This window comes from Talpa occidentalis, unplaced genomic scaffold (assembly GCF_014898055.3).
Source record: "Talpa occidentalis isolate TD23 unplaced genomic scaffold, MPIMG_talOcc4v2.1 talOcc4.7, whole genome shotgun sequence".
In the NCBI taxonomy this organism is placed as follows: Eukaryota; Metazoa; Chordata; class Mammalia; order Eulipotyphla; family Talpidae; genus Talpa; species Talpa occidentalis.
Genome location: NW_023605083.1, coordinates 45,967,494 through 45,992,241, shown reverse-complemented (window position 1 = coordinate 45,992,241; position 24,748 = coordinate 45,967,494). Strand labels below are relative to the sequence as shown.

The 24,748-nt window shown below is 39.2% G+C and overlaps 1 pseudogene; it reads left to right on the top strand.

Moving 5' to 3' along the window:
• Positions 1-20,028: 20,028 nt before the first annotated feature.
• Positions 20,029-20,747, top strand: LOC119232769 (acidic leucine-rich nuclear phosphoprotein 32 family member B-like; annotated as a pseudogene).
• The last annotated feature ends 4,001 nt before the right edge of the window (positions 20,748-24,748 follow it).

Here is a 24,748-nt window from a genome sequence, read left to right as displayed (position 1 = left end):
TGTCACATATTTTATTTCAGAGACAGTTTACAAGGCCTCTCCACCATGCAGGTCATGTTTTAGTTTAAACAGAAATGCTCTCGTAGGTGTTAGATGCAAGTTAATGATTACACTGAAATCATTCTAATTAGGCTCTGTGGTTACATGCTGCCCTTTGGGGGCTGCTGCTGTTGTCACATAAAGTATTTTGTAGAAAAATAATTGGCCTGAGATCCCTCCTTCCCTCTCTCATACACCCATCTCTCTCTCTCTCTCTCTCTCTCTCTCTCTCTCTCTCTCTCTCTCTCTCAAAAATAATTATTGATCTTCCAGCACTTCATCAGGAAGATCATTCACCTTCCAGTGGCTAAGAACCTTCTGGAAGATATCAGAACAGTCAAGTGCAGGGAAGTCACTGCAATTCATTTTTGCAGGGTGACCTGCGTCACTGTATCACAGGGTAAGTGAGAAGGAGGTTTCCATTAGGGCTCTCTCAGGATACCCTTACAGTTTGTTTTGGGGGGTGCCCAGCAGCAGGGGAGGGTAAGCTGGCTTGCTCAGAGAGCCTTGTCATCTACCAAGGCTTTGCATGGTAGTGAAATAAGTAGGTGTGGGCAGTACTGGTTTCTCCATATGGTTTATTTATCATTTAAATGTATCTACATACATACACCATGCCCAACTCAATCATGAAATTGCTAGGATGATCCAATCTTTATCTTTTTCCTTCTCTCCACTTTTCTTTATTTCTTTTCATTTACCTGCAATAATTGTAGTTTGCAATTTACAGAGATAATTTCACACTGGAGAAAGAGTTAAAAAGTTGAAGAACACAAAAAGGGTTTTGGGGCCACAGCTAATAGTGTCTGCACTGGAGAATGGATAACACTGTGGAAGATGATTTGGACCATCGCTTGGAGAAAAGAAATACATTTTCCCTCCACCCCTGATATTAATAGGTTGGCTAAAGAGGTAAGAGGATCGATCATGAGGAGGCTTGAAATGAAGGAAGAAAGTTTCAAACTAGGTAAGATACACTAACGCAACACCCCAAGTAGGCTGAGAGGGTACTTCTTACCGGTAAGTGAATGAATTGGGAATAAGTTCTAAGGTGGTTTCCAATATTAAGAATATTGAAAAAATTATTCTGGGGTCTTTCTGCTATTTGGCCTAGCCACTTTAAATCTATATTTGATGTCATCAGAAAACTCGGAAAAATTAAAAATTTTTGTAACAAGAAGCTGTTTGAAGCATATTGCTAAAAATGTTCTCTTCCAATAACAAAACAAAACAAGAAAAAAAAACAAAGAATCAAAACATAGGGCCTCCCTGGTAGCGCTGTGGTTGAGCACTGGGTTGTTAAGCTGCCCGCAGCCTGTGAGCGCCAGTTCGATCCCGGGCTGCTCCCCGGCCACCCGAGGAGGGTCCTGCATGGTGCGCAGAGCTCTCCTGCGCAGACTGCTCCCCTCAGCAGTGTACTTCGGTCCTTCTGCCTGCTCTGCTCCCTGCTCTGGCTCTGGTGAATTCTCTCACCCTCCCGTGCTTCTGACTGTACCCAGTGCATGTATAAATAAATAAACAAACAAACAAACAAATAAATAAATAAATCTTAAAAAAAAAAGAATCAAAACATATAAAACCATTCCTGTTTTTTACCTATTTTAAAAATTCATTCTTCCTAGGACTTGCTGTCTACTCAGTCTTCCTTGCTACTCAAACTAAGGCCCCTGGAGCAGCAATACTGGCTTCCCTGAAAGGGTGTCCAACATGCAGAATTTGGGATTCATCTCAGGCTTGCAGAATCAGAATTTGCACTTTAACAAAATCCCAGGCAAATCAAGAGCACATTAAGTCTGAGATGTCTAATTTGCTGCATTCCTGCTACCATCAGAAAGAATCACAGGAACTTCTCATTCCCCACATAAGGCCAGGGTTCCCTGACTTAGGAACCTGCTTCTTCTGAAGCCCACCTCCCCCGTTTCCAGAGGAAGCAACAGGAGTTTCAACTCCTCATTCAGTTTCCCCAACAAGTTGAAAAGAATAAAACAAAGTCACTAATTGGATTTTAGGGGGTGGGGGGAGTGAAAACTTCTCTTCTTTGAGAAATATGTTGTCATAGTGTTTTGCTTTTATTTTCTTTTTGGCAAGAATGATGGGGAGGGGGTATTCAGAGAAACCTGATTCCCTTCAAAGAAAGCAATAAAAATTAAAATACTGAGTTAGAGACATCAAGTCCTTTTTATCTTCTCTTTAGAGCTAATGTAAGTTGTCAGTCCATAAAAATCCTCGCTATACAAATAACCATTCCACCTGTAATGCTAAGGATTCAATTATTGTTCTCTGTGAATATGAAAGGAATAGTTTCTCACTGATTTGATATGCTTGCACTTGTTGAGATTGGTTTTTAGAGGTTTATTTTCCTTGATATGTTTTAGATAAAAATTTCTCCAAACAGGGCCTCCCCGGTGGTGCAGCGGTTGAGCGCTGGGTTGCAAAGCTGCCCGCAGCCTCTGCAGCACTGGTTCGATCCCCAGCTGCTCCCCAGCCACCGGAGGAGGGTCCCACATGGTGCGCAGACCTCTCCTGCCACCCACTGCTCCCCTCAGCAGTGTTCTTCAGTCTGCCTGTTCTGCTCCCCACTCTGGCTCTGGTGAATTCTCTCACCCTCCCGTGCTTCTGACTGTACCCAGTGCTTGTATAAATAAATAAAAATAAATCTTTAAAAAAAACAGTCTTAAAAAAAAATTTCTCCAAACAGCATAGACAGATAGACGGTGATGATGATAGATAGATAGATAGATAGATAGATAGATAGATAGATAGATAGATAGATAGATAGAAGAAAGATAGATAGATAGATAGATAGATAGATAGATAGATAGATAGATAGACTGACTCTCTCTTTTAAACAATTAAGCAAGTTTATTTCAATACCCCCATGACCCTTATGCCTGCCAAGCCTCCAGATGCAGTGTGTATTGGTAACACCTTTGTCACTGCCTAAACAAGGCATCAATAATTAAATTCCCATTTATAAAAAGAGGAAATTATTCATGCCATCAGCACTCCCCATCAGTAACAGGAGGAAACCTAACTATCTCATTACCCCATCACACTGTGTGCAAACAGAACTGCCCGTTGTTGACAATAAATATTTGATAAGTGAGGAAACATGAAGGATAAACCAAGGATTCAGTGAGGGGCTGCTTGAGTGCTGCCAGGGATTTGGCCCCAAGGTTAAGGTCAGCATCATGGTCTCTCCCCAAAACTGGCTTCTACATTAGCTGCAACAGGACCAGAGCTAAATGGAATTCAAAATCATGCAGACTTTATTTTTGTCTAAAAACATAATATAAAAAATTCCCCCTCCATTTTCTTGTTTCCTTTCTCAATAAATACCTAGAGAAGTTTCTTGATTCACTTTTTAAAAACTGTACAATTTTTTATTAAGGTAACACTGGTTTACAACACTATATATGATTCAAAGGTATAAATTTATAGCTCTTCAGGGGTATGTTACCACACTCAACACGAAGGCAACCACAGTCCTCCACCATAGTCCACTGGGCCCCTTCCACACTTTGCTCCTTACTCCCCCACCTTTTACCTCTAGTAGCCTCAATTCCACAATTAGATTTCTAGGGTTTGTTCTCATTTGGTTTGATTGGTTCCTTCTGTCTATATGCCACATATGAATGAGATCATCTGGTGTCTGTCTCTCCCCTTCTGACATATCTCAATTCCCTTTTTAAAGGAATTCATTATATTTGAAATATTCCACTACCTTGGATTACAAGATTAGTGGAAAATACAATGATCAGTGAGGGCAATGTAATGATCAATGATTCCTGAGCTCCAACTCCAGGCTTGGCCTTCACACAGAACTGATGGCATGTTATGGTGAAATTGCTTCTCCTTTCTGTGCCTCAGTGTCCTCAACTTTAAATTCAGATATTTGAAGGAGCTGATTTCTCTTTCTTAAAAACAAAAAGCTTCTTTTTTGTCATAAAAAGTCTCCCCCACAAAACAAAGAGCGGGAAAATCACAAGTGTCCCAAAATTTGGAGACAATGTCATTTTCAAAGTGGTACTGTCTTTGCTACTGATCTTGAAGAAATAGTATATTCTGCATTTCTCCCCTCTGTTGAATAACTAAAATGCGATTCTTTTCTTTAGCAAAGTTATTATGTGTTCCACTGTTGACCTCAAACAAAAGCTATCAGTTATCAACAAAATGGGTTTAATCAGAAATAACAACAAAAAAGACAATTTGGAAAGGGCAGTCTCATGACAAGACAAATATTCATTTCCCCAGGTAAAAAACAGCCCCCCCTTATATATAAAAGAGACCACTACTACACAAAGAGGCAGCTCCATCTCCTTTCTGGTGGGACAGGGAAGCAACAGCACTTCCCACTAGAGATTCAAGGACATGTCAAGTCCTGTCATTTGCCATAATACATGTCTAGAAACTCTCTTTCTAACCTGCCATCATTTAAATTAGGGCTCCTGTATATTATTTTTCACACTACCCACCATTTATTCACCACCATACTTAGCCCATCTTAACAACAAAGACAAGCATAGACTCAGAACTAAAGACTGGAATACAGGCCTCCCTGGTGGCACAGGGGTTAAAGACACAGTGTTATCAAGCTATAGGCAGCCACTGCAGCATATGTTGATCCCTGGCTTGCCAGGGAGTTAACCCATATAGCGCAGCAGATCTCTCCTGTCTCCCCTGCTGCTCCCCTCAGCAGTGTGTTTCAGTACCTCTGCCTGTGCCGCTCTCCACTCTCTGGTGAATTCTCTCACCCCCTGCACCTCTGGCTTACACCTCAGTTCTTGTATGCATAAATAAATAAATCTTTTTAAAAAATAAAAAATAAAGACTGCAATACAGTTATACAAACAAATGGCAAGCAAAAAAATATTAGCAGCAGCTATACTTATATCAGGCAAAACACACTTCCAATTTAAAAAGATAATTAGAGATAAAGACAGACACTATGATTAAGGATCTAATAAAATAAGGAGAAATAACACTCATATATATGCACTAAATGATGGGATGCTAAGATATATAAGACAATAACAGAACTAAGAGACATTGACAACAGCACAATAATACAAGGAGATTTTAGTACCCTATTTATAGCAATGGACATATCAATAGGACAAAGAATAAGTAAGGGAACAGTAGCTTTAAATGAGAAGTTAGGCCAAATAAGTCTATCAGACAGCTACATAACACTCCATGACAAAAGTGCTGCATACACATTCTTTTTCTCAAGTACACATGGAACATGTTCAAGAATAGACCTTAAATTGGGACATAAGTCAATTGTCAATAAAACTACAAAGATTGAACTTATTCCTTGTATTGGCTTTCTGGCTATTGTCATAGAGTTAGAAATCAACTACAAGAAAAAAAACTACGAATATATGAAGACTAAACAGTATAATACTTAGTAGCAAATAAAAAAGGAAATTAAAGCAGAAATCAAAAAAATATCTTGAGATGAATGAAAATGATGGCACAAGCTACTGGAAACTATAGGATTCAGCAAAAGTGGTCCTGAAAAGGAAGATAATGCAATATCTACATTAAGATGCAAGAAAAATCCAAATTAAAAAATCTAATATCACACCTAAAGCAACTTGAAAAAAAGAATAACAAACGAGGCCCAAAGCTAGTGGAAGGAAGGAAATAATAAAAATAAAAGCAAATTAAATGAAACAGAAATTTTAAAAAACCTATACCAAAAAAAAAAAATCAATGAAACAAAGAGCTAGTTCTTTGAGGAGATAAACAAAATAAACAAACCTCTAGCTAGATTAACAAGGAAAAGAAAACAATAAAAAAAAATCACAAATGAAATAGTAGAAAAAACATAAATACAAAGAATCATAAGAGATTACTATGAACAGTGATATAGCAATAAATTCCACAACCTTGAGGAAATGGACAAATTTCTAGATCCATAAGGTCTACCAAGACTAACCCAGGAAGAAATAGATGAGCTGAACAGACAGATCACAAGCTTGGAAATTAAATCAAACTTTTAAAAAAATCTCTGAAAAACAAAACTCCAGTACCAGATGACTTTACAAATGAATTTAATCAAATCTTTTAGGAAGAACGAATGCCTGTCTTGCTTAAATTGTTTAAAATACAAGAAATGGGAATGCTCTCTAGTACATTTTAGGATGTTGACATTACCCTAATACCTGATACCTAAAAGATAACATGAGAAAAGAAAATTATAAATCAATATCCCTGATGAACAGCAACACAAAAATCAAAAAGCAAATTGAATTCAACAGTATATCACAATGATTATATACCACAATCAAGTGTGATTTATCCCAGGAATGCAAGGATAATTTAATATAGGTACATCAATCAATGTCATATATCATATCAAAAAAGTAAATATAAATATCATATGATAATATGAATAAATAAAGAGAAAACATTTGGTAAGATTCAACACCCTCTTATGAATAAAAACTCTTACTAAGATGGGAATAGAAGGAGCCTACCTCAGTGAAATGAAGGTTATCTGTGGCAAAAGATTCAGCAATAATCAATATAATCCTTAATTGTGAAAAACAAAGTTTTCCCTTAAGATCAGGAACCAAACAAGGTTTCCGATTATTACCTCTTCCATTTAACTTTGAATTCAATGAGGCCACCAGAACTGCAAATCCTGAGGCTACATATTTGCTATATAGAACACGAAGTAACCTTAGGATAGTACTACACATTTCACATTTTTTGTGATGAAGAGACAAAGAGATTAGGCTCTGGCTGCACATCTTACAAAGCTCTATGTGTTATACACAGGATTGGAGTGGGGATACCACCACTGAGCATAGTCAGACCCCTCCCCATTTTATACACGGCTCTTGATACAATGCATACCTTGATTTTGCATGGTCCTTAGCTCAGGATTCTGAAAATGAACCTGCTGTGACTAGATAGAAAAGTGATCTGGAAAACCACAACATAAGTCTCTTGAGGACTAGAGCCATATCTTAAACTTTTCCTGCTTCTCCCAAGAAAGCCTAGCACTTTGCCTCACACACAGAAGGTCTTTAAAAAAATACTAATTGAAAATGATGAATAATTTGATTTGCAGTATGTATTTACCACCATTCCTTCCTCATCATTAGCATGATTTGACATGCGGGTATTTGAAGAACGTGAAAGAAATAGTTCATAGTAAGAATTTCATGTCTCTTATTTCAGGACTCCTATCATATTCCTTATGCAATTGAAAGCTTAATAGGCAAAAGAGGAAATGCTCATACAGGTTTCCTGAGATGTCACGACATCAACACACCATGATATCTGTCAAATGTCCTTCCATCAATATGTATTCCCTTTGCCCACCATGAAGGTTATGTCCACTAGCACACATGAAATCACTTTGTCAAATCAAAAGGCATTTTTGGCTTCAAATTAAATGCAAGCTTTGGATGACTGCCAAATCCTATTTATCAATATAACAAACAATATTTACCAATTGCTTCATTTCCCTAAATTGTTTTCCATCCTCAGGACATGTTGTTTGCATCTTAATTTAGCACTAATTTCTCCTTGCTGGAAACTTCTCCCGTGTGTTTTCCTTATTCCTGCTTCTGACAAAAGTAAACACTGACTTGGACAGCTCTTGCAACTTGCTAATACAATGGATTAGTGCTTTCTGCCTTAAGCAAAGTCTTTCTTTCCACCCTAAAGGGATCACACAGCTATCAGATGTAATTTCAATTCTTGATATTTTAGCAATCATGCATGGGACTTCTTTAGTCATGTGAGACTAAAGTATCTCTTTGACAGCAGGTTGGAACATGTCCCAGTCAAGGACACAAACATCATTCACCCTAAGATGAAGATTGCTGTAAAGAAGAAATCTGTGGAAGAATGCGGGAGAGAATCAACTTAGAATTTAAGTCTAAATTTGGGATATGGTTAATATTCTACAAATAACTGCTTGATTTTTTTTGTTTCCACATTTACTGTATATCACTGCCAAATGTGTAACAATTTTTTTCTTTTTTTAAAGATTTATTTATTTATTTACATAAGAACTGGCGTGTAAGCCAGAGGTGGAGGCGGGGGGGGGGGGGGGATGAGAGGATTCACCAGAGACAGAATGGGGAACAGAACAGGCAGATCTACTGAAATACACTGCTGAGGGGAGCAGCAGGTGAGACAGGAGAGGTCTGCCACACCATGTGGGTTATCCCCTTGGCCAGGCATCGAACTCATGTTTCAGTGGCTGGTGATAGCTTCATAGCACTGTGTCTTTAACCCCTGCGCCACCAGGGAGGCCCCTGTAACAATTATTTTCTAGATGTTTGTGTATGCGTTTGAGTGTGTGTGTGTGTGTGTGTGTGTGTGTGCATTCTAGATAGATAGATATATCCTAGAGAGATAGCTATTACATATACATATAGATTATACATAGATATGTGATGATAGATGATACATAGATAGATTAATTGACTGATTGCTTGATGAGACAGATATTCTACTGGTTGTGTTTCCCTGGAGAACTCTGAATATAATGTCTCTTCATTATTTCCTTTATTTTGTTTATGTCATTTCTTTTACTATTTTGCCCAAGTAGATTGTGAATCCCCAAAGTCGGAATTAATTTTTTATAGGGTTTTTTGTTTGTTTCAGCATTTGTCATAGCACCTAGCACTATATTATGTTGAAATGTAGTAGGAAATCAGCAGGTACTTGGGGATTGCTTGTTATTATTTTGTATTCATTCCAGTGTCAATTGATATTTACTTACCCTGTTTTAAAGATGTAAGTTCTCCAAATGATTTTTTATTACTTTAAGAATTGAGATTGTCACCCAAAGCTAGATAAAGAAGAAATAGAACACCTAAACAGACCAATTACAAGCAGTGAAATTGAAATGGTAATCAAAACCCTCCCCAAAAACAAAAGCCCAGGACCTGATGGATTCACAAATGAATTCTACCAGACATTCAGAAATGAACTAGTGCCTATCCTTCATAAACTCTTTCAAAAAATTGAGAAGGAAGGAATAATACCAAACACGTTCTGTGAACATTACATTAATACCAAAACCAAACAAGGACAACACACAAAAAAGAAAAGTACAGGCCAATCTCTCTAATGAGCACTGATGTAAAAATCCTCAATAAAATTTTAGCTATCAGAATCCAACAATGTATCTATAAGATAATTCACCACAACCAAGTAGGATTTATTCCAGGGACACAAGGATGGTTCAACATCTGAAAATCAATCAATGTAATCCAACAAATCAACAAAAAGAAATATAAAAACCATATGATAATATCAATAGATGCTGAGAAAGCTTTTGACAAAGTACAACACCCATTTATGATAAAGGCCCTTGAAATTCTTGGGATATAAGTATCATACCTCAACATCATAAAGGCCATATGACAAGCCCATAGCCAATATTATTCACAATGGTGAAAAGTTGAAAGCATTTCCATTAAGGTCTTGAACAAGACAAGGATGTCCACTCTCACCACTGCTTTTCAGTATAATACTGGAAGTCCTAACCAGAGCAATAAGATAAGAGAAAGACATACAAGGAATTCAGATAGGGAAGGAAGAAGTCAAACTATCACTATTCACAGATGATATGATAATATACATAGAGAACCCCAAAAACTCCACAGAAAAACTAATTAAACTAATCAATCAGTTTAGTAAAGTGGCAGGATACAAAATCAACACAAAAATCAGTAGCCTTCCTATACACAAACAATAAATCTGAAGAAGAAATTTAAAAAACCATTCCTTTTATTATTGAAACAAAAAAATTTTAAGTACTTGGGAATAAACCTAACAAAAGAGGTAAATGACCTATACAAAGAAAACTATAAAAAAACAGTTAAAAGAAATAGAAGAAGACACAAAGAAATGGAAAGATATCCCCCACTCATGGATTGGAAAAATTAACAATATCAACATGGCCATCCTACAAAAAGCAATTTACAGATTCAATGCTATTCCAATAAAAATTTCAATGACATTCTTCAAAGAAACAGAACAAATATTGATGAAATTCATATGAAGCCACCAAAAATCCCAAATAGCCAAAGCTCTCCTGAAAAAAAAAAAAAAAAAGCAGGGGGGAATGGAGGCATCACACTCCCAGACTTCAAACTATACTACAAAGTCATAATCATCAAAACTGCATGGTATTGGAACAAGAACAGACACATGGATCAATGGAACAGAATAGAAAATCCAGAAATAAACCCACAGATTTATGATCAACTAATCTTTGACAAAGAAGCAAAGAATATGCAATGAAGCAAAGAAAGTTTGTTCAATAAATGGTGCTGGGAAAACTGGATGGCTACATGCAATAGAATGAAGCTTGACTACTACCTCACACCATGCACAAAAAACAATTCAAAATGGATTAAAGAACTAGATATAAGAACTGAAACCATAAAATATATAGAAGGAAATATAAGTGAAACACTATATGACATGCACCTCAGTAACATCTTTAAAGACTCATCACCCAAAGCAGTGATAGCGAAGGCAAAGATAAACAGCTGGGACTACATCAAATTAAAGAGCTTCTGTACAGCAAAAGAAACAGTAACCAAAATAAAAGGACACCCCAGTGACTGGGAGAAAATTGTTAACAACACTAATGATAAAGGACTAATGACAAAAATCTACAAAGAGCTGAAGACAAAAACAAAGTAAATAATCCATCAAAAAAAAATGGGGAGAAGAGCTAAAAAGGAACTTTTCCAAAGAGGAAATGCGAATGGCCAACAGGCATACAAAAAAATTTTCAGCATCACTTCTAATCAGGGAAATGTACATCAAAACTACAATGAGATACCATCTTACACCAGTGAGAATGGCACATATTAAAAAAACTAGCAACAACAAATGTTGGCAAGGATGCAGAAAAAAAGGAACTCTCCTGCACTGCTGGTGAGAGTGCACACTGGTCCAACCACTATGGAAAGCTGTGTGGAGATTCCTCAACCTGCTAAAGATGGAGCTTCCATATGATCCAGCAATTCCACTCCTAGGTTTTTACCCAAAGGACACAGAATCGTTAATTCAAAAGGGCACCTGCACCCCTATGTTTATAGCAGCACTATTTACAATAGGTAATCAATGGAAACAACACAAATGCCCAAAAAGAGATGACTGGATCAAGAAGATGTAGTACATATACACAGTGGAATATTACTCAGCAATCAAAAAGATATAAACTCGTGCAATTTGCAGCAACATGGATGGAGCTGGAAGGGATCATGCCCAGTGAAATAAGCCAGAAAAATACCAGATGGTCTCACTCATAGCAGGAATTTAGAAAACCTAAATAAGGGACAAGGAAAAAGACTAATTATGGTAAAGTGAAAATCAAAATCAACAAGCAACTATAAACCAGAGACACACTACAGGGCAGGGAGCAGATAGGAAGGATTAGGTCAAAATAAGGGGGGGTGGGAATTGTATGGGGACAATAACCAAGATGAAAATGCATACATTATGCAAAATTGAAAAATGATGTAAAAAAATATATAAAATGAAATAAAAATATAAAAAAATTGAGATTGTGGGTGATATAAGTAAAAGTTTATAATAAAGTATCAGTTTTATGACTCTTTTTGTGCTCTGGGATGTTTTTTTAATTGACCATTACTTCAAAGTTGGAATATTTCACATAAAATCTGAACTTCAAACTTCTCTTGAAAAACTACAAACCTGGGAATTCTGTACTCACATATTTACAGGTCAGAAATTGCTTTGGGCTAAGTAAAATCAGCTGCCTCCTTTAGACAGGATTTGTGTGGTCTGATTTCCCAGAGTCATCACCTTTCCTTTGGTATCCCCAACACTTAGAAGTGTCAATAATCATTTATCATCATACATGTCTGCTGTGTTACATCTAATCGTGAAATAGCTTCAGGGATTATCAGTGTATCAAAGGAAAGAAACAAAAAATAATCCAAAAATGCTACGTGTTTCAAAAAAAAAATTGGAGACAATATGCAAGGAATATGCCTACCTGTTAACATACAAACAAACATGTCTGTACCTTTTAACTGATGTCATGCCTGCCCATTTCATCCACTCATATTTGGTCTCATTGGCACCCTGATATAGGCCCTAAGTAAACAGTTGGCCAAATTCTAATCGATCAGGTAAACTAAGTAATGCTGCAGCAAGGAAAAGCCCAATAATAACAAAAGTTATTTCTTGTTCATCCTTCATGTCCATTAAGGGTCAGCTAGAGCGATGGCCCAGGTTTCTTTACTCTGAAATAAAGAGCACCCACCATCTTCAATATCACCAGTCACAAAGATATAGAGGTTTCACAATGCCAACTAAATGGTCCAGCCTGAAAATGATACATATTACTTATACTCACAACACATTGGCCAAAATTGGTGACATGATCCCAAGTCAAATCACAAGGAAATACAAGCCCACTTGGGCCACTTTGAGGGCAAAGAGCTGAAAATAATGATGCGCTGCTTTAATGACCAAGACCACAGCACCAGAAGCCAGGCAGAATAGCCTGCCCTTGGATCATGAAGAGCAGCCATTGCCATTGGTGATCACTTCCCTGAAAGGTTGCCTTAATCCTCAGCTATGTGGCTACTGTCCAGCAGAGCTTCTACTGAAAACCTATCCATAAAAATGAGTCCCTCTTAAATGTTGCTTGCATTTAAGGATTCCTAGAAAACTGTAAAATAACTGAATAATTCTTCAAAACTGGCTAACTGTGACTCCCTACATATTTTAGTCATCAGTATCACATCAATAACAATGCTCTCCCCAGTTTAAGCCACCCTGTTTTACCTGATGCAATGACACACTGATAAGAAAGGTACAATTTCTACCACAGAGGTAAGAACTTTATTAAGAGGGATGTAATTTGTTCAAAAATAAAAAGCAAAATGAAATGGGAGGTATAAGCTCATTTGTGCAAAAACCATGTCTAATTCAACATTTTGTGTGGCACCTTGCATATTACTGCTTTAAACTTTTAACAACTTTAATAATATCCTTGAACCTGATTCTTCTCAACAAGCACATCATAAAAGCCACCTTCAAAAAGTGATGCTAGAAAAACTACACTTACCGCCTAGTGTTATTCCTGACAAGTATCTGTACACTACTTGCAATGAATAAAAAGCATTTAATTTGCCTTTTCAATATCACAATGAAAAACATCACAATCAATGAATAAGAATGCATCTTTGAAGCCGGTAATAGGCCTGACCATTCAGAGTATTGATGTGAACATCTCTGCACCCATCTTCAGAAATCAGACAGCTCTCTGGAACATACTCAGTAGACTGTATCCCATATTACTGACATTATCCTGCTTTTTCAGTGCTGAAAATACCCACCTACTTTTTTCTCTGAGTCCTGACATTTCTCCCATGCAGACTCCTTGTCTGGGGCAGAAAACACTTTAATCAGAACTCAATTTATCATAGAGAATAATGAATGCTTTTAAAAGGCACAAAGATAGCTTTACAAATAAGCCAGAACTTTCATAAATAGCTATCTACTGAAAGCCACAATGAGCACCCTGTCATGAAATCACAGTGAGATAATAACAGTTTTATTTAATAAAATTGGATGACCAAATGAACACACATATTAAGAAATATGCAATAAAAATGCCTCTTTGTATATTTCCTGCCAGCCACTATGTCAGAACTCAAGACTATATACCCGGTGTGCCAAGCTGGAGGATTCACAACCAATAGCAAGATATCTTGATGTCTGTATAATTAAGTTCAATTTGTCTGTTTGGTCACTCTCAGTGTTTGGCACAGGTAATACACTGAAAGATTCCAAAGGTTTTTGTTTTGTGTTTTTATACTTAACATTGCTGTTAGAAAGCCAAAGAAGAAAACTGCTTTCTAAGATTTCTTTAAAATTTGCCAACATGGGGCCTCCCTGGTGGCACAGGCGGTTGAGCCCAGTGCCGTGAAGCTGTCTGCAGCCTCTGCAGTGCGGGTTCAATCCCAGCTGGCTGGGAAGATACCCACATGGCGTGGCAGACCTCTCCTGTCTTGTCCACTGCTCCCCTCAGCAGTGTATTTCAGTCAGTCTGCCTGTCCTGCTCCCCACTCTGTCTCTGGTGATCCTCTCACACTCCCACACATCTGGCCTGTACCCCAGTTCTTGTATAAATAAAAAAAAAGATCTTAAAAATTTGCCAACATGGGCTCACTGGTCCTCCTGGTTCAATAAAGAGCAATTTCTTCTAGTGCAGTGCCACACGTCACTCAGATACCATGGTGAAGGTCGGAATGAACGGATTTGACCAGACTGGATGCCTGGGCTGATTTTAACTCTGACAAAGTAGATATTGTTGGCGTCAATGTTCCCTCCATTGACCTCAACTATGGGGCCTACATGTTCCAGTATGAATCCACCCATGGCAAGTTCAACGGCATAGTCAAGGCTGAGACCAGGAAGCTTGTTATCAATGGACAGTCCATTTCCATCTTCCAGGAGCCAGATCCTGCCAACATCAAATGGGGTGATGCTGGTGCTGAATATGTTATAGAGGCTGCTGGAGAAAGCCAGGACTCACTTGAGGGTGGGGCCAAGTCATCATCTCTGCCCCATGTTTGTGATGGGCGAGAACCATGAGAAATCCAACAATTCCCTCAAGAAAGTCAGCAAAGTCTCCTGCACCACTAACTGCTTGCCCCCCTGGCCAAGTTTATCCATGACAATTTTGGTAACATGAAGGGGCTCGTGATCACAATCCATGCCATCACTGCCATCCCGAAGACCTTGGGTGCTCCTCTGGGAAGCTATGGACTGATGATTGAGGACATGCCCAGAACATCATTCCCACTTCTACCAGCACTGCCAAGGCTGTGGGCAAGGTCATCCCTGAGCTGAATGGAAGCTACTGACATGATTTTCTGTATCCCCATCCCCAACATGTTGGTTGTGGATCTGACCTATTGCCTGAAGAAAGCTACCAAACACAATGACATCAAGAAAATGGTAAAGCAGGTGTCACAGGGCCCCTTCAAGGGCATCTGGCTACACTGAGGACAAGGTTATCTCCTGTGATTTTAACAAAGTTGCCAACCTTCGTCTTTTCTGAGGGTGGCATTGCCCTCAATGACCACTTTGTCAAGCTCATTTCCTGGTATGTCAATGAATTTGGTTATAGCAACAGGATTGTAGACCTCATGGTCCACATGACCTCCAAGGAGGAAGAGTCCCCTGAATCACCAGCCCTAGGGAGAGCACAAGAGGAAGAGTGGTGCCCTCAGCTGCTGGGGAGTCCTTTCCCCCCTCATCCACACTGAGGATCTCCTGACCTGTCACAGTTCCATCCCACCCCTGGAGAAGGAGAGAGGCTTGAGGGAACACTGCTTTGTCATATACCACCAGTAAAGTACACTGTACCCAGCCAAAGAGGAAGAAGAAAATATTGCAACATGGATGGAGCTGGAAGGGATTATACTAAGCTAAATAAGCCAGAAGGAGAAAGGTAAATGCTGGATAGTGTCACTTACATGTGGGTTAGAGAGAAACCAAACAAAGGTTTAGACAACGACCAACTTTAAAGCAACACTTGACAGCTGACTATAGATTTGAGGCATCCAAGAGGGGAGGGGAAAAGGGTGGTGAGGAGGAGGGAGCACAATAGACGATCGTGGAGGACTCTGGAGGGAGGGCTCTGAGGGGAGATGCTGCATTGTTAAAATATTCACAAGAATGTAAAACAATGGAACTTCATTAATAAAATAATAATGATTAGAATCCTAATGTGTGTTCTAATAGGACCTGATCGATAAAATAGTACAAAATGTGGATGGCTTCTTTAAGGCCATGTAAACCTCCGTTTCTAATATCATGGAAAGATACATTGCAAAATAACTCACATACAACAACAAAGATCAAAACCCCAGAACATGCAGAATATTCTGAGATCATGCTGAGATTTTAAAGGACTTAGTATTTCATTCAGATGATCCTCCTCTGCCATCAGATAGCCACACCTGGCTTCCCAGACAGCCTCAGCCTGTGATATCCCAAAGCAGTGAGGCAGCCCCTGAAGATTCCGGTAGATGATACAGACACAGAGGTTTATAAGCTCAATGATTTGGAATCATCGTGACATGTGGGGCCCCAGGAGTAAGACCGGTGGGAGAAGGTGCGGAAGAAAGGGAGACTGTGAGGTACTGGAGTGTCCCCTGGCACAAAAAGTTGATGCCCAATTAGATTTAGAAAAAGTGACAAAGAGTTGATGCCCAATTAGGTTTAGAAAAAGCTCTTCTCTGTAAACCTCAATTACCTGTGATGCCTTATGACATTCAGCATTTACAAAGTATAATTACACAATAGTGTCTGACATTTAACGTCTATGGATAATTTAAAAGACTTCTACTTCAAAAAGGCTGCTCATGAGCAACAGTAATCACTTCAATTAGCTTGGCACCATTACAATGTAACAAGACCATTTGACTGCCTATTAGAACCAGCCAAGCTCTTCAAGTGTGTTAATTTAGCAGTCATTGCTAATTTCTAGGCTTTGCTACATTTGCATAGGAAAACACAGCCCTTTAAGCAAGAGAGGAAGTTTCATTCCTATACTGGTGTCCTATTCTTGGAGGGGCTTTTTATATTTTCACATGAAAAAATCAGAAACATATTTGAAATGTGGGCAACTCTAAATAGTATGCGTAAGATAAAACTCTTACCAAATTTAAGCAAGATGCTAGTTTCCTGGTTTTATATTGTATTTGTTTACATATATGTGTGCATAAACTATGTCATAAATATACACAGACACAAGATGTAGATATATATGGTAGACCATATAAAAATCAGATATTATAGTATCTAACATATTTGTGATATCCGATATACTATAAAGCATGTATAATATCAGTATATATATTACAATGTATTTAAACTTAACTAGACAAGGCATGACCCCTGCTTTTACAGGGTTTGTAATTTTAACTGGATAATACAGTAGTTACTGGCTACATATGGCTATTTAAACTAGAGTTAACTAAATTAAGTAGAATTAAAGATTCACTTTTCAATACTTCTCTTATCAGCTTACAACCAGAGAACACCTGATTACCCACACACACCTGCATTACTGAAGGTGGTGATCAAAAAGCCTGTGGTCTTGGCAGAGCAGCAAGGAGGGCAGAGGACCAAACACAGCAGTGGCAGCGTGCATACCTCTAGCCTCCACTGCCCCCACTGTCAGCCATGCCAGAGCAGGGACCACTGCTCACAGAGGTGAGTCTGGATTTGGGGGTACACATTTCTCTAGGACTATTGCACAGAGGTGGGGAGAACCATCCTTCCGCTCCCCCACTGCTAAAACTGGAGGGGATGTTCAAATTCTGAATCTTTATAAACTCTCCCAGCCTAGAATCAGAGGCAGAAACTTCTCCCCAACCCTAGCAGGGATGTTTGTTCCCAGTGGCCAAGCTTCAATCTCTACCAGCTATGAAATCTGCCCTTGCTCTCAGTTCCTGGCCTACTACAGCAAGGTGGACTCCACCTACTAAAAGGGAAACTGGCGGCTGGGCAGGCATGAACCTTTATCTGGGACTTTTGGAAGCTAACTGGGCATCCCAAAGAGCACCTAACCTCCCTCACCTGGCCTTCCAGGGCTTCCTTGCTCTCCTAGCCTACCAAAGACAGGGAAGCACTACCTACTACATAGAATACTGACAGCCTAGCAGGAGTTGAGCAATACAGCTAGGGCTGCTGGTGGCTATATGGCAATTCCAAGACACTCCCCTCTCTTCCACATGGACTCCTAGAATTTTCCTTGACTCCTAGCCTTCTGCAGACAAGTGAGCCCCACCTCCTGGCCTCCATAAGAACACTAATCTCTGGGAAGTCCCAGAGTTGATACAGTGGGGGTTGCAGGTGGCTAGTTTGGTGGCCCCAAAGCGGACCCTCTCTATTGCTGTCCAGACTCTAGGGATTTCCCTTAGCTCCTTGTGTACCACAGCCAGGCAAGTGCTGCATGCCAAGGGAACACTGACTGGTAGACTGGAGCTGAGCTGATGGACCTATGCAATCTATAGTAGCAGCCTCCATACTGCCCACATATCTGCTCTACCCCATGTAGGCTGCTCTTAGACTCTCCAATTTCATTCATCCTGATTAATGATGAGTTTTCAACCAAAACAACAACAAAAAGCATAGCAACCATGACCAATACCCCTGGCCTAGAATTCTAAAGCAAGAATGTCACAGCAGAACTGAGAAAGCAGCCTAGATTAATCTATAAAAATAATCACAGGGCACCTCCCTGTTGGTGCAATGGGTTAAGACACAACCTGTGAAACTATCTGCAGCCACTGCAGCACGAGTTCTATCCTTGGCCAGGGAGCAACCCACATGGCGCAGCAGACCTCTCCTGACTCACCCACTGCTCCCCTCTGCAGTGTATTTCAGTCAGTCTGCCTGTTCTGTTCCCCACTTTGTCTCTGGTGAATCCTCTCACCACTACCCCCCACACCTCTGGCCTGTACCCCAGTTCTTGTATGCATAAATAAATAAATAAATCTTTGAAAAAAATCACAAAGCATCAAACAGAATGAGGAAGCAGAGGAATTCACCCCAATCAAAGGATTACAACAAAAACTTTGGGGAAAATCCCTAATGAAGCAAAATTAACCAAACTACAGGGAGAAGTCTTTAGCGCAACAGTCTTAATGGTGTTTATTAAAATTAGATGAATAATGTATGAACAAGAAATACAACAAAAACAGAAAATATCAGAAAGCTCCAAATAGAAGTAAGGAATGCAACATTTGAAAATAGAAATACTCCATGAAGTTGAGGAAAGCAATGATAAGACAGAAGATAGGGTAAGGAAAATATCCAAAAGACCAACAAAAGGGGAAAAATAAGAAAAATGAAGACAAAATAAGATAGTTATGAGATAGCATCAAGAAAAACAACACTTGCCCCATAAGAGTTTCAGAAGGAGACGAGAGAAAGGGATAGAAATCCTGTTTGAAGAAATAACAGCTAAGAACTTCCCAAACTAAGGAAGTAAATAGATATTTATATCTTTGAAGCACAAAGAGTTCTAAATAAAATAAACACAAACACATGCACACCAAGACACATTATTAAAATGGCAAAACTTAAAAATAAAAAGAACATCCAGAGAAAACCAAAGAGTCTTGTAAAAAGGAAACCTCCATAAGACAGTCACCAAATTTCTCTGCAGAAACTTTACAAGTCAAAAGGGGATGGCATGAAATTTGCCATGTTCAACCTGTTGAATAGAAAATATCTCCAACCAAGAATCCAGTCAAGTTAACACTCATAACTGGAGGACTGATAAAGAGCTTTGCAGAGAAACAACAGTTGAAGGCATTCATCTTCTCTAATCTTGCCTTGCAATCAATATAAAAATTCAATTCAAATACATGTGAATTAAAAAAAAAAGAAAGAGGGCCTCCCCAGTGGCGCAGCAGGTTCAGCATAGCACTGTGAAGCTGTCTGCAGCCTCTGCAGCACCGATTCAATTCCCAGCCAGCAGCCAGGGAGATAGATACCCACATGGCACCACAGACCTCTCCTGCCTCGCCCGCTGCTCCCCTCAGCAGTGTCTTCAGTCCGTCTGCCTGTTCTGCTCCCTGCTCTGTCTCTGGTGAATTCTCTCACCCTCCCACACTTTTGGACTATACCCCAGCTCTTGTATAAATAAATAAATCTTAATAAATAAATAAATAAATAAATAAATAAAAGAAACCTCACTTAGAAGCTGGTAGTGCAGGAGGCTGCAGCCAGAGTCAGCAATACTGAAAACAACACTGCATTCCATCTCCCTTTCCCCCCATGGTTCCTCTCTGTTACAGAGGCTCCATTTGCCTGTCTGGGACCACACTGCTCATGTTGTGGCAAGCAGAACCCTTGTCACAATCCTCACTACTCAGACCAGGACAACTCTGCCCCTTCTACCTCTACTGGGGAAAGTTAAGTTTGAAAAAGGGTACCATGTACTTGAAGAGAAGGAACTTGGAGCTGAGGACCCTGACCCCAGCCACTGTTCTAGAACTTGTCCTGTACAACGGCAAATAAAATGACAGGGAAGTTAAGGGTTTGGCAGATGAATTTGTGGATTAGAGTTCTTCAGTTTAATAAACGTAGGCTTTATTTAAGTTTCAATTCCCCCCAAAATACTTAAATTGAAAAGACTTGATCACAGTGATAATAGAATCTGGAGTTCTGAACATGTCAGCAGAAAAACATCCAAATCTCACATATCTAAACTTAAGTGGAAATAAGCTGAAAGATATCAGCACCTCAGAAGATTCGAAAAGATTGGAATGTCTAAAAAGGCTGATCTGTTTAACTGTGAGATTACTAACCTGAATGGCTACCAAGAGAGAGTATCTTCAAGTTCCTGCCTCGGCTCACCTGCTTAGATGGCTGTGACCAAAAGGATACAGAAGACTGTGATTCAAAGTCAAGGATAGCGTATATGAAGACAAGGAGGAAAAGAAGAAGATGAAGAGGATGCAGAGTTTGATGATGAAGCGGATGAAGACATAGAAGGGGATGAGGACAAACACGAAGTCAGTGAGGAGGAAAAAGATTTTATATAAGATGGAGAGTTTGACGAAGATGATGAGGATAAGAATGCAGAGAAGCAAGAAAGCAGGAAAGGTGAAAAGAGGAAGAGAAAAACAAACAATAAATGAAAAGATGATTAAGACCCAAATAAAATTTAAAAATCAAAAGAAGTGGGCCTCCCCTGTGGCGCAGCGGTTGAGCACTGGGTTGCAAAGCTGCCCGCAGCCTCTGCAGCGCCGGTTCGATCCCTGGCCACCAGGTGAGGGTCCCATATGGTGTGCAGACCTCTCCTACCGCCCGCTGCTCTCCTCAGCAGTGTATTTCATCAGTCTGCCTGTTCTGTTCCCCATTCTGTCTCTGGTGAATCCTCTCACCCTCCTGCGCATCTGGCCTGGACCCTGGTTCTTGTATAAATAAATAAATAAATCTTTAAAAAAAAATCAAAGCAACTGTTCAGTGTTGGTTGGACTGCTCATACCAACTTAGTGGCTACTGGAAAATATAAAGGCAGTTGTGAGACAAACCCCTGGACACCCATCCACCCAAAAAGCAAAAGAATAGTTTTGCTGGATTTCGCCTGCCACTTAGTCCCTCTTGGAAATCAACCACCAAGTTTGGGGACCTCACTCCAATAAAATGGTAAGTGCTGTTAGATTTTCAGTTAAGACTCTAGCTATTGTGTGGATAGCTGTGATCAACTAACTGTGGCTACCAGTTACACTGAGATTGTAGCAGCATTTTTACTTTTTGTACAACAAAGAAACTTTGAAAATAAGATCTAAACATTAAAATAAAAAGAACCAACATGAACTCCAATAACAGAAAATATGGTGGGTGGGGAGAGAGTGAAAAGGGGAGCTGAAGTATGTAGCTTAAGGATAACTTGCTTTCAATTTAAAAAGAAATGATCGAAATAAGTCAAGAAAAATAATGAAATGTAGACATTATAGAAAAAATAAAGGTAAAAATTTTAAGTTATTAATATACTCAAAGAGATAAAAGAACGCACTGAATACATAAAAGAATATGCTAACACAAAAGAAAAAGAACTCAGAGAATTTTCCAAAGCTACATATATTGAAGAACAAGCGCTAATGACCAATCTACAATGCATTTTTTTCCTTGAAATGGTAAATTTTTTTGATTCTTAAAATTTGAGATAAAAAGGGCCTCCCCTGGTGGTGCAGCAGTTGAGCGCTGGGCTGCAAAGCTGTCCGCAGCCTCTGCAGCGCCGGTTCCATCCCTGGCTGCCGACGAGGGTCCCATATGGCACGCCGACCTCTCCTGCTGTGCCCGCTGCTCCCCTCAGCAGTGTATTTTGTCAGTCTGCTGTTCTGTTCCCCACTCTGGCTCTGGTGAATTCTCTCACCCTCCCACGTTTCTGACTGTACCCAGTGCTTATATAAATAAATAAATAAATCTTTTAAAAAAGAGAGAGAGAGAATTACTTCCAATGCATACATGTGAATTCTGAGGAAGATCAGAAAGATGGAAGAGTAACAAAAAGTTCTGAATTGCCAGTGTATTATAGACTGGCACCGCAGCAATGGCACCTCCCAGTGCTAACAGGGATGATAACCACAGGGTTCACCCAAAAACTCAGGCACTGTCCCTGACATGGAGATTGGTGTTCTGTTCTCCTTGAGGGATTCTGACTACCTCATTATGGTTCCCTTTATGAATTATCAATTAAACAATGAAAATCACAGTCGCAAATTATAGGAACCCCTCGGCAGATTCACAAAACAAGAATGTTTTGTCTCAAAGTAACAAATAATAATAACCTCTGAAAAGTAAATATGAAGGCTTGCCTTTATACTACTTACAGGTGACAGCAGGCTCCATAGCTCCGGGACTAGAGCACTGGTCTTTTATACTATACACAGGTGGATGCCACGAGCCTTGAAAACTGAAAACCTCTGTGCTGTGTCATTGCCTATTGCACAGAGTGCCTGTTATCAAAGACAAGATGTCCTAGAAACATCCTTTGTCCAATGTCTTCCTTTATCAAATAATGAAGGAAAAAAGAAAAAAAGAAAGGAGTGGAACATTGTAGAAAAGTAGTGCAGTTTTCATTCATTTTCTTGGTCAGAAAAATTGACCTTGAGTCCCTGAAAAACTAACACTGGTCAGTAGACAGAGAACTTACTATTGTTCCCAGTTTACTGATGGAAAGCTGACATTCAGAGATTGGATTACTGTCCCCAGATCACACAACTAAAGTACCAGAAATCTAAAACCCACTACCAATTATGATCCTAGATACTAGGTTCCAGATATAATTGTCATAATTTAAAAATCAAAATGAGAACTTGGAAGACTTAGTGATTTTTATAGCAATTCATAAAATACATTGCTCCAGATGTGGCTTACTTTTTTATTTGTATAACTTCAAGCACTGTCTTCCTGGACAACCTGACTATCTTGAGAAAAAAATGATCACATCTAACTTCCTTCCTTCCTGACAACTGTTAAGAATTGCTAACTAAACTGTTCAGTGTCCTTTCCAGTGGTGCTACTGAGCATTGTTGAGTTATGGGTTCTTAGGTGAATCAACAGAGCACTCTGTAATCAGTTCCCCATTCAGCAATTATAAAAATATTAGCTAGGATCCTTTTTAAAACACAAATGGCATGATGCAAATGGGAGGATATTTTGTACAGTGTTTGTCAATCAAATCCATTAATAATATGTTTACAATCCTATTTCAGTACAGTAGGGACAACTTTGGAATGTGGGTGTTGTTCCATTTAGACTCACCTCTGTTTAGACATAAAAGGCTTTCAGATTTTTATCTTTTCAAGCTGTGGAAATACCACCCTCCTGCAGAAGCAGAACCTTCTGAAAATCAATTCTTAACTGACATCCTAGGATATGCATTCTGTCTTGGGAGAGAAAGGAAAATTTTTCTTCACAAGCTTAGTAAACTTGCCCCCCCACTATGCCCAAGCTGGAGTTGCTCATACAATTCTTTCTGTTTCAGCATCTGTTAGAAAACACAACCCTATTTTTACATATAATCACACTAAGACCCACTCAAACACAATAGAGAAGGAGATACTGTAACCCTTTGAAGAGACTGTGCAGTGAAACACCAACAACATGAAAATTATTTGTATGTGACTTCAACTTGAAAGGCAGGCATCATAATTATCAGTCACTACAGCCAGTACTAGGTCATGCTGAACAAACTCCAAAGTCAGAACTTATTCCTCTGTAATGGCACAAAAAGGTACTTCTCCCTGGGGAAAGTGTGCTGTCATTACCATTTTTGCCTCTTGGTCAACACTAGAAGTTTTCTCATACTCCTTTTACTGGTAACAGGCTAGGCCAATCACAATTTATCCTCCATTTTGCTCCTTACCCATACAGTGATTGGTCCAGAATATGGGTGTGAAACCAGCAATTTTCTGACTATATAAACCATCACAGGTAACAGTCCCTTTCTGTTTAAGTTGATAGATGGGGCCATTGCTGCCTGAAGTTCCAATGGCCATATTTCTGGTCACCTAGGGAAAAGTGACCAATACACATGTATTAGTCTGCTCAAGCTGCTCTAACAAAATACCACACATTCAAGATCAAGATAGAAGTTTTTTCTCTTGACTTGTAGACTTCCATCTTGCTTGTTCACATGACCTCTTCTTTATGCATATGGCAGGGAGGGGAAGAGGGATAGACAGAGAATGAGAATACCTTCTTATAAGGACACTTTTACGTAAGTGCAAGGCCCCATCCTTATGACCTTACTTAACCTTAATTACTTCCTTATAGGACCCAATGCTACACTGAGAGTTAGGGCATCAGTATATAAATTTCAGAGGAAATGCTTTCCATCTATAACAATACACAGAGATCGCTCTGAGATCTTATATAGATGAAAGACAGTCACAAGGCCAGGCTTTATGTCCATGGCTCCAAACCCATGATCAAATTTATTTCAATTAATCTTTCGTGTCTCTATGTTATCCTAGTGTTTTTCTAACCATATGAGCAATCATTCATTTTAAACCCAAGCTGTATTTTTTTTTTGACTTTCTATTGGTAGAAACTAAAATATTCCTGTTAATCTATTCTATTGATGATTAAAAATATAGAATCATTAAATAAGGAATATGAGCATACTGGCTTTGTTGAGTGA